We start from the raw sequence: 8133 nt of genomic DNA on the forward strand, positions 1-8133 counted from the left end.
AGCTAATCAAACAAATCATTGATACGGGGTAGAGGATACTTGTTCTTGATGGTCACCTTATTAATCTCTCTGTAATCTATGCACATCCTCATAGACCCATCATTCTTCTTTACAAAAAACACTGGAGCTCCCCACGACGATACACTAGGTCGTATGAAGCCTTTATCTAACAAATCCTGCAACTGGTCTTTCAATTCTGCTAACTCTACCGGTGCCATTCTATATGGTGCTTTAGAAATAGGCACTGTACCTGGAAGTAGATCAATAGGGAAATCTACCTCACAATCAGGTGACAACCCTGGTAATTCATCTGGGAACACATTTGTAAATTCTTTCACCACGGGCGTATTGATAAGCTTTAATTCATTTTCTGACATTTCTTTTACAAATGCCACGAATCCCAGACAACCATTCTGGAGCAGTCTCCTCGCCTGAACAGTTGATATCATCTGAGGTAAGGATTGCACTCGTGACCCTGTAAATCTAAATTCTGGTTTCCCTGGAGGTCTGAATATCACTTCTCTAGCACGACAGTCTATAATAGCAGAATTAGCCGCTAGCCAATCCATGCCAAAGATAATGTAAAACCTGTGCATATCCAGCACCACCAAATCAGTAGATAAAATCTTCTCCTAAATATCAACTAGATAACCACAGAGTACTTTACTACATACATCTCATTGCTGACCCGATCGGTGTAGCTACTAACAACTCAACATCTAATGATTGTGTTTTTGCCCCACATAATTTAACACACCCCAAGGACACAAATGAGTGTGTGGCACCAGAATCGAAAAGTGCAATAACTTTAAATGAAAACATGCTAACAATACCTGTCACCACGTCGCCGGCCGTCTCAGGATCGCCCGTCATCAAAGCATAAACCCTGGCTGGAGCCATATTCCTCTGCTGGCCTCCTCATGGTGCTTGGTAAACTCCTCATGCAGGTCTAGGAGTAGAAGCAGCACCAATCTGCGACAGACACTCCCTCATCATATGTCCTGGCTCCCCACACTTGTAGCAAACACCTCGCCCGGTACGACACTCACCCAGGTGTCTCTTCCTGCAAGATGGGCAAGCTGGGGATGGCTGTACACCCTAGAAACCGTGATTCCTGGTCTCCTGTCTCTGGTCTCTATAGTAGCCACCTTTCTTCCACGTACCACGTCCAACCCCTTGTTGGGAACTAGAAGGTATGGATCTCTTCTTTTGCCTCTGCTCCTCAGCCTCCAATCGCTCACCAATCTCTGCTATAGTGGCTCTATCCACTAGTTCAGAAAAATCCTGCAACTTCAGAATTGATACCTGCTTATAAATTTCCCTCCTCAGACCTCTCTCAAACTGTCGTACTTTCTTCACCTCATCTGGAATAATGTACGGGGCGAAGCGAGATAAATCGATGAATCTCGCCACGTACTGCTATACTGACATCTATCCCTGCTTCAAATTTAGGAACTTTGTAATCTTAGCCTCCCTAGAAGAGGCTGGAAAATACCTGTCGAAGAAAATCTCCTTGAATCGTTCCCACGTCATCACCACAGGTATGGTCCTCTACTACTCTAAAAGTCTCACGACCAACCACCATCTTTCGGCCTCCCTAGTCAGTCTATAGGTGGCAAACAGCACCTTCTGCTCCTCTGAGCACTGCAGTACTACAAATATCTTCTCTATCTCCTGCACCCAATTTTCCGCGACTGCATGATCTGTCCATCCTGAGAAAGCCGGAGGACTCATCTTGATAAAATTCTCAATCAAACTACCGTGGCCTGCCGATGGACCACCCTTTTCCCTCGAACTCTTGGCAATTTCTGCCATAACTTGCTGTGCTACGCTGTGTAAGATGGCATCTGAATCACTGCTTGTAGCGCTTGAGGGTCCAGCACCCTCACTCCCACTGGCGTGGGGACTATTGCCACCAAGGTCCATCCTGAAAAACATGTAACTTAACTTAAAATCTCCTTCACTATACGCATCACTCAACCCATATAATATTTTCTCCTAATTAATTCATCTCTCCTGATCTCAATCCAAGGTTCAATCTTGCAACCTAGATACCCAACCCGACGATAGTTTACAATGACTTTCCTGAAATCGTCACCCCAGGAAAATCACACAAATAACCACGGAAGTCCTGCATCTAGACTACAAAACCAGACCTCAAATCCCCTTATCCTATACTCTGGTATTATTACTGCTGCCCTCTAGAGTCTACAGAACCTAGTATCCTAGGCTCTGATACCAAATGTAACATCCCGCGTATTTTAACATAAATGAAACATAAATAATAACAATCTCAACCCGTACTAGTGGGTCACGGGGACACCTGTCAAACACAGCAAAAATCTACGCAGCAGTAACCATAAATCCAAACATCCATCCATAAAGCATAATACCAGAAACATAATACCAGAGTTTACTACATCTCCCAATACTGTACATATATATATACAACCCTTAAAATATCAAAATGACACTAGGACCATATAACAAAATCTCCTAGTCCTAGTTTAACACTTACCCTTCTAGTGGGGAAGCTCCACTCACTCAACGGTGGCCTTGACCCACCGGTTTCTCTAGGTTTCCTGAAAAAAATATATTAATGTTGGGGGTGAGACACTTCTCAGTAAGGGAAAATAAACTAAATACAGTTGTATGGCAACATGAACATTTAATACAATTATACATATACAGTACATTTCATATTTCTGTAAACATTCATCGTCATATAATAAAACATCATCTACTTTCATATTTACTAGTAAATCATTTCATAAGTAATGCATCTGTTTTACTAATAATACTGAAAATACTGAAAACATATCCAGGATGAATAACTAGCTAATGTCATGTATGCCCCATGACGGGTTGTGCAGCCCGAAGGCGGGACCCGACAATGGTTGGTCGACCACTGCCGAATCAAATATGTTTGTAAGTACGATGAGCCCGCCACAACCTAGTCCGGACTGCCAGGTGGACGTCCACACTCTACTGAAAGCCACATCGACTATCCATCTCCCATCCCCTCGTGGGATGGTTAGCACCAATTTGACGTAAATATCTGATCTACACATATGGCTACGGTACCGAGCCCTGAACTGAACTAAACTAAACTAACATCCCAGTGGTAATAACATATAATACATGAACATACATAACATCATCATGGCCTCATGCCGAAAAACATAGATACGGCCTCGCACCGAAATCATAAACATGGCCTCGTGCCGATAGCATAAATACGGCCTTGTGCCGATAGCATAAATATATGGCCTCGCGCCAAAATCGTAAATACGGCCTCATGCCGATAGTATAAATACGGCCTCGTGCCGATAACATAAATATGGCCTCGTGCCAAATACGTTTTAGGTATTTACATTCTGAAAATAACTCATTTATCATATATTCGTCAAACTCAATATAGCATAACTCGTCTTTTCAAAATACCTAAAAATATGTTTTGTTCGTAAAATCATTCATATCATGATTCACTTCACATAAAACTTCAGTATTTTCATGCGTACATCAATTTCTATAACTATCACAAAGTCTAATTTGTCTTAAAAAGCCTTACCTCAACTTAGGGATGATTTCCAACTATGTTTCCCCAACAATCCACTCCGAAAAACTCGTAGAGAACTTTGTTAGAAGCATCGTGGTAGCTTCGGATCGTCAATCCGGCGACTGGTGGGGCCGAAATCGAAGAGAGAAGGTAGAGGATTCGTAGAGAGAGAGAGAGAGAGAGAGAGAGAGAGTGGAGCGCTGAAAATGATTAAAAATCCTAATTTTTAGATATTTATACTGCCAGATTCATTGACGAGACATGTCACCTCGTCGATGAGTCTTTCATTAAAATTGTCGACGAGCCCTTGTATTCGTCGACGAAATTCAGGCTGCTCCATACCCCCTTTCGGTATTTTCTTTTCGACAAAGCCCTGTGTTCGTCGACGAAATCCTTTATGCACTCGTCGACGAACTCCCCATGTTCGTCAACGAAACCCTATGTGCAACTATGAGCTTCTTCTATTTTCGCTTCCCTTTTCCTTTCTTTTAATATTTAAATTCCATTTTAAATTTGGGTCGTTACATGTAGGCATTGCCGAACCACGTAATTATTTGTGTCATTGTTATTGCTTTCATTATAATCTGCATGATTTTTGTTTTGTATATTTCATTGTTGGTTGTTGCATTTGTAAGATCATTTTATTTTGCTGTGCATTCAATCTTCACAAAAAAAATAAAAAAATTGGCATCAGAGCATTGTTGTAGTGGCTTCTGAAACTTCTTCAGTAAAGTTCGATGTTGTCAAGTTCGATGGAAAGGGAAACTTCAGTTTATGGTAGAGAAGGGTTAAGGATCTGTTAGTGCAGTAAGGTATAGTGAAGGCTTTATATGGAGTTCAATTGGAATGCATATATGAAACAAGTTGGAATGAATTGGAAGTGAAGGCTATGGTGACTATCAGATTATGTTTGGTTAAAGATGGTGGAAGGTTCAGATTTGAACCAACATGAATCACTTCTAAAATGAGCAGCGCAAAGGTTATCCCAAGTATAAGAGTTATGTCATGTAATAATTAGCCCAAACAGACCAGATCGTCTCCTCAGAGAATGCAGATTAGTTTTAAACTAACGCGAAATAGGAAAAGAAAATAAGAAAACAATTTTACTGAACATGGTTTAGATTCGGTTTCTTTGGGGTTTTGAAATATTTATGACGGAATTAAAACAAGAGAAATCTAAACTACGAACCTATAACGCATAAACCAACCAAACGACTCACTAATTAAACACTTCACATAATAAATCAAAAGCAAGAACCTCACGAATTAGTATCAAACAAAGGCAAACTAAACTTAACAGTTTCAAACAAATTCAACACCTTAATAACTTAAATAAAAAAAAGGATCCCATAATATCTAAAAAAAAGGGCTGAATTTAACAATGACCCAACTAAGTGAAAATAAACTAAACTAAACAACAAATAAGTTCAACAAAATGTTAAATAAACATAACTAAACTTAAGCCACTAAAGAATTCCCACAAGACATAATGACATTAAAGTGAAATAATAAACAACAAAGTCCCTACAATATATTTAAAAATGACATTTAAGTGAAAGAAAGCAATTAAATGACAATAAGGGGAACTTTAAATAAAAATAACCTGAACTTAACAATAAAAATAACCCAACAAATAAAGTAACTCAACTCAAAAATAGCTCAAGCAAAAATAATTTTCATTAATAGCTTCAACAAAAATGATTAACTCAATAAGGTTCAACTAAAATAATCTCAAATAAACTCTAAAAAAATGAAACTTCAATGCTAGATTAAATAAAAATAAACTTCAAACTCAATATTTAAATGACATTAAAATAAACTAAATAATAAAGTAACAAGAGAGGAAGAGAGAGAGAGCAAGCAGAGAAGACTCCCCTAAGGAGCAGTTCTGTGCGAGACCCTCCAAGAGACCCATTGCGGCCTGCCCCCCTCCCCTTTTACAAGTCTAGCCTCCAATTCATTAAAATGCCCAGCTGCCCTTTTACTTCAATACCCTAGCCTCCCTTTATTTTCTTTCCTAGCTTCCCTAAAAGCACACCCACGGGTCCTCCCTACTGCCCCTTTTACTTCAGCACCTACACACCCCTCCCAAGCCTCCTTCATGTGCCAACGTAGGCCTCCAAGCACCTACTTACTTTCATTGCATGGCCGGGTCACATCATGACCTGACCGCTCTTTTTTTTTTTTTTTTTCACTTTGGTTCCAGCCTCTTCAAAGACCCATTTGCACGCCTCATAGGCTCCAATGCTACACACGGCCCAGCGCCTATACACGACCAACAACCCACTTTTGTTTTACAATACACACATACATATATATACACATATTTTTTCTTTTTGATTTTTCCTTAAATGTACAAGAGAGCCTTTGGCGCGTAAACTCATTTGATGCTCATGGACTTGCATGGCTTCTTCGTGGGCTCAAGCTCATGCACACATGGCTCGGTTTCTTCACACACACACACACCTCACATACATGACCTCTCTTTGCATGCATGACTTGATTTTAATTTTCATAAATTATCTTGAAATAATAAAACACGAATATCCGTAACTTTATGGCAAAAATAGGATAATTATCTTAAATGAGCTCAATGTTAAAATACTGAACATAATTAGACATTTAATTAAAATTATAATCTTTAATGCATGATTTTAAATGCCTAACTACGCAACTTTGATGCGTAATCACACCCCCAACTAACGTTTTTCTAGTCTCTAGCAAATAACGTGAATTCATTCAAACCAGGGGAATAACATTTAAAATTCCAATACTTATGAAAATTTCACGCCATGAAATATGTTTAATGAGTTTAGGAACACAGGACACAGATTAATCCAAGTTAAGTATCAACATATAGATTTATACACCATTTAGTAAAACAACCAAGATAATGGAGTGTAACAAAGCTCACGTGTACAAGAGGGGATCAAAATTCCAAGATTGCCCACCAGCAAACATTAATGGTTTCAAACACACCAATTAATATGAGACAACCGCATGGTCTTACTCTAATTCAAAATCACTGTATTGGTGGTTTTCACACTATTACACTTTAAAGGTGCCCATTTTCTTGATTAGTTAAGACACTGATAGTAGGTCACGCTACTACACTTTAAAAGGCACCTACTTTTTTGATTAGTTAAGACCCCGGAAATAGGTAACCCTTTTCAATACACAATTGTTCCCCTTTTTTATTCCTTTTTTTTTCTTTTTCTTCTTTTTGCAACTGATCCGTGGCTTGTTTCTTATTTTCATTTGCTTCAAATTTTTTATTTTTCTTTCTTTTCTTTTTCTAAGCCATTAGGATACGGTTCATTAGAGTCTGAAACAATTGAAGTGTATATCAACCAAAAATGATCTAAGGTAGTCTTTCTAAGTCATCTAACATGTGTAGTGTGTGTAGCAAGACTTTCAACATCCTTCTCTTGGTTACAACTAAATGAAATGGATAAAACTCTCTTTTGATTTAAACTCTGATTTGCACTATATCCTACATGTTCCATATTCCCAAAAATAAAAAGAAAAAAAATTTGAAACAAATTTGGATGTAACGTTCACAAATAAGGGATTTAGCATGTTCAAAGCTCAATAACAGTATTTCCCAAAATGTGGACCAAACTAACATGCAAATATCACATTAAAGCTCATCAGATGACAGCACACAATTGCACACAATATCACATACAAATGCTCTCCCCCCAACTAAAATGTAGCATTGTCCTCAATAATTGAAAAGAGAAGTAAAATAATGATACTGAGGGAAGTAAAAGCGTAGCTGGGTAGAGAAGTAAAGGAAAATAAAAACTAAAACTAAGGGAAAAAGTACCTGAAAATAAACTAAAAATAAAACAAGATAAAACAAAATGAAAATAAGGAAATAAAAATATCACAATATGTCTGGAGGAGACTCTAGAAGAATTTCGTATGGTGGGTGCAGGTCTATAAATTGAATCGGCGAGTCTCCAAATTTGAGTCGCCACAATGAATTAGTTTTGTTACCTACATAAAAGTTAGCCTCAATTAAATCAATGCTCTCTAAGGTACCAGACAAAACATGTGCAGGTTGGCTTCCTTGTTTTAATAAGAAAGGATCCTTATTCAGTATATTTTCCAGGAAATTCATTTCTTTAAGAACCAGTATTTGAGGCAGAGTTGTCAAAGCAATTACCTTTAGTTCTTCAAAAGCATCAACATTAAAATTTTTACCTAATTCCTTTAAACATTCACCATTCTGCTCACCCTCTTTATCGGGTGTACCCATCACCTTACCACTGCAGGGATTTGCTTCAACATTACACTCCTTGACATTTAGTCCAGTAGGGAGATACAGTTCCACGACTGCCAATCTCTGAGAATAAGGTATCACAGGTTGGTACTCTTTATTAGTCTCGGCCTCCTCATTAACTGACTTCTTCACTTCCGGGTTCGCTTCCTCTAACTTTTCTTTGACTTCACCTATCTCAGTTGTAACTTCAGGTGTCTCATACCACTCTCCACCATGTATTGCTCTTAATGGATGAGCTGCAATTGGTCTTCTATTAATCCTAGTGTTCTAGTGCCGAGCATAGTCA

Source organism: Malania oleifera, chromosome 3, assembly GCF_029873635.1.
Source record: "Malania oleifera isolate guangnan ecotype guangnan chromosome 3, ASM2987363v1, whole genome shotgun sequence".
Lineage (NCBI taxonomy): Eukaryota > Viridiplantae > Streptophyta > Magnoliopsida > Santalales > Ximeniaceae > Malania > Malania oleifera.